This window comes from Glycine max, chromosome 18, assembly GCF_000004515.6.
Source record: "Glycine max cultivar Williams 82 chromosome 18, Glycine_max_v4.0, whole genome shotgun sequence".
Lineage (NCBI taxonomy): Eukaryota > Viridiplantae > Streptophyta > Magnoliopsida > Fabales > Fabaceae > Glycine > Glycine max.
In genome coordinates this window covers 31,144,973-31,148,765 of record NC_038254.2, presented here as the reverse complement: position 1 = coordinate 31,148,765, position 3,793 = coordinate 31,144,973, and the positions used below count along the sequence as shown (strand labels likewise).

The following is a 3,793-nucleotide window of genomic DNA, read 5'->3' as shown; positions in this document are numbered from 1 at the left end:
ATGTAACTCTTCAAATGGTTTTTGACTTTTTCAAATTGGTTTTAAGTTTTTCTAAAAGTTATAACTCTTCAAAATGGTCCTCTTGACCAGACATGAAGAGTCTATAAAAGTAAGGCTTTGTTTTGCATTTTCAATGAATCTTTCTATCAATCCAATCAATTCATTACAATCATTTACAAGCCTTGAATCTCTTTGAACTTCTTCTTCTTTGTGCCAAAAGTTTTCCAAGGTTTTCTGGTTTTCTAAACCTTGAAAACTTATGCTATTCATTCTTTTCATCTCTTCTCCCTTTGCCAAAAAGAATTCGCCAAGGACTAACTGTCTGAATTCTTTTTGTGTCTCTCTTCTCCCTTTTCCAAAAGAACAAAGGACTAACCGCCTGAATTCTTTTGTGTCTCCCTTCTCCCTTGTCAAAGAATTCAAAATGACACAGTCTGAGAATTCTTTTGATTCTTCCCTTTCCCTTATACAAAAGATTTCAAAAGACTAACTGCCTGAGAATTCTTTTGTATCCCCATTCACAAAGTTTCAAAGGTTTAACCGCCTAAGATCTTTGTCTTAACACATTGGAGGGTACATCCTTTGTGGTACAAGTAGAGGGTACATCTACTTGGGTTGTTGACTGAGAACAAGAGAGGATACATCTCTTGTGGATCAATTCTAGTGGAGGGTACATCCACTAGGTTCAAAGAGAACAAGGGAGGGTACATCCCTTGTGGATCTTTGCTTATAAAAGGATTTTTACAAGGTTGGAAAAGAAATCTCAAGGACCGCAGGTCGCTTGGGGACTGGATGTAGGCACGGTGATGTGCCATCATTTTCTTCTATTTTCTAAACCCTTTTTGCACCATTTTAATTATTGATTGGTCTTAATTGTCAATTAATTAGGCAGTTTTATTATTTGGGCTCATTTAGCTAATTTGATGTTTTTAATCTAATTTCAGGAATTAATGAAACATTGGGCTTAATCCGGATTTTGGTTGTGGACTTGAAGAGGGCAAATAAAGCAGCGCTTACCTTAGTTAATTTCTAATTAGGAAATTTCGCAATTTTATTTTATGTTGTTCAGTGTTTATTTCATTTTGGGCCAGAGTATTGTAATAGGGCCCAGTGACTCTGAGTGACTCTTTTTAAATAGCTGCCTTGGGATTCGTGCAGTGTATTCTATTCTGCTATGCTATTTTCATTATTCAGAGCTTTGGTTTTAGGTTTTCACGTTTTTCTGTGCCCTTGTTACAATTTTCGTTCTTAATGCAAATTTCCGTTTTCTGCTTCTAATTACGAGTTCATTCTTGCTTCTTCTTCTACTTTCATTTACGTTTCTGTTCATTTACGTTTCTGTTCATTTACGTTTCTGTTCATTTACGTTCTTGTTCATTTACGTTTCTGCTTCATGTTTCATTTGCGTTTTCTGTTTGAATCCATGGAAGGCTAGATTTTCTGGTGTTGTTTCCTTTTGAGGACGAAGTCCAACTCTCTTTGAGGTTTCGTTTGTAATGTGGTTTCCTGGCAGTTTTCCCTTCACCAGTTATCCCAATTTCGTGAATATTAATCAGTGCACGCTTCGTGTTCGATTAATTGCCTCTGAGCCTAACTTGCGTTCATGCTTAATGGACGAAGGGCTAACTGGTGTATGTGGTGCCTAATCACGTATTGAAAACCCTAAGTTGATTTTCGCTTAGTAAATTGAAATAGGGTTGGATTAAGTGGTTGACTGTTAGGGACGAATTCTCCATAACCCAGGATAAGAGAGTGGCTTCTGAATCAGAGGAAACAACCCGTTTTTAATATTAGTAGTTTCGTATTCCATTTTATTTGTCTGCTCTTTAATTACCAAACAACCAAACCCCCCCCCCCCCCCCATCGTTACTGTTACTGCAAGTATATTATGAACATTTGGCTTGTCACTGCTCGTTGGGAAACGACCTAGGATCACTTCCTAGTTACTGCATTTTCATGTTTATTTGATTCGGGTACGGCCTCGATCAAATTTGGCGCCGTTGCCGGGGAGCAGTGTCCAAAGGTTCATAATAGCTAGCTAGTGCTGTGTGTTTAATCCTTTCGTGTTTTATGTTTAATTGTTAGTATTGTGTTAGTATGTGTGTTAGTGTTGATTAGTGTCCTGGTATTTTGTTTAATGTGTGTTCTGTTTCAGTTTTACCATTAAGCGTTTCCCCTGTTTCAGTCTTGGGTGTTTTGCTGTGAAGATTGTGCTTGAAAACAGAGTAGTAGTAGAAATCAGCTTGCGGAAAAACAGAGTAGTAGTAGAAATCAATTAGAGACGGATTTTAGCGACCACCCATGCTGAATTAATTGGGATTTTTTTTGTTTTAGTAGCTAGGGTTGTTATTTTTGGCTGAATTTTTTTGTGGTAACTTCTTTTAATCCATATTTTGTGGGAAAAATAGCTAGAGCCTTTAGTTTGGTCAGATTTGAAAGTTCCAAAAAACTAGCAAATTTTGTGTTTGTCAAAACTTCAAACGGCCATAACTTTTGCTCCGGTTATCAGAATCGCAATTATTATATATGCATTTGGGGTAGAAAAAAATTTCCTATGCCGTGGCAGCCGGCCTATGGCCGGCTGAGGTCTCCATCGTCCAAAAAAAGCGATTCTGTCAAAAGTTTTTTTTATTTTTCAAGTTTTATTCACTTATTTTTCTTAACCTACCAATTTTAGCTTTCATAGTTAGACTTTGAATTTTTGTCTGAAATTTTTTGTGCTATCTTCTCATCATTTTATAAGGTTGCTCACAAAATTTCAAGTCATTTGGATATCATTTGAGGGTAGCTGTAGTTCAAACCTACACCTTTATTTACATGACAAAGCAACTAGTTGTGTGCATGCTGAATGTAGTGTATGACTAGAGGCAATCCATCTGACTTACAACCCTTTGATCCTGAGATAGATAGGACATTTCATAGATTAGTTAGGCATCATTTTATACCTTTTGATCATTCTGAGCATTCCATAATTGGTGAATCTGTGCATTCTGTTATTGGTGATTTTGAACATCCTGATCTTGAGCATTATAATTTTGAGCATTCTGATTCTGAGCATTCTGATTTTGCACATTTTGAGAACATGGCACAACCTCCACCTCGTGAGAGGACTCTAAGGGAAATGGTTGCACCTGATTTCACCTATGAAAGCTTGTGCATCCAATACCCTGATGAGGATGTCCCATATGTTCTTAAGACTGGACTGATTCATTTGCTTCCAAAGTTTCATGGCCTTGCAGGTGAAGACCCGCACAAACATTTGAAATCATTTCACATTGTCTGCTCCACCATGAAACCCCCAGATGTCCAAGAGGATCACATATTTCTGAAGGCTTTTCCTCATTCATTAGAGGGAGTGGCAAAGGACTGGCTGTATTACCTTGCTCCAAGGTCCATCACGAGCTGGGATGACCTTAAGAGAGTATTCTTAGAAAAAATTTTCCCTGATTCCAGGACCACAGCCATCAGGAAGGATATCTCAGGTATTAGACAACTCAGTGGAGAGAGCCTGTATGAGTACTGGGAGAGATTTAAGAAACTATGTGCCAGTTGCCCCCACCATCAGATTTCAGAACAGCTTCTTCTCCAATATTTTTATGAAGGACTCAGTAATATGGAGAGAAGTATGATAGATGCTGCCAGTGGTGGAGCCCTTGGAGACATGACTCCTGCTGAAGCCAGAAATTTAATTGAGAAGATGGCCTCCAACTCCCAGCAGTTTAGCGCCAGAAATGATGCCATAGTCATTAGAGGAGTGCATGAGGTAGCTACAAACCCATCTGCATCATCTGAA

At 38.2% G+C, this 3,793-nt stretch overlaps 1 non-coding gene across 1 annotated transcript; it reads right to left on the bottom strand.

The window, feature by feature from the left end:
- Positions 1–3,460: 3,460 nt before the first annotated feature.
- Positions 3,461–3,567, bottom strand: LOC113000334 (small nucleolar RNA R71). The gene has a single exon (XR_003265624.1). It is a non-coding gene; the product is annotated as a small nucleolar RNA R71 (small nucleolar RNA).
- Between the last annotated feature and the right edge of the window lie 226 nt (positions 3,568–3,793).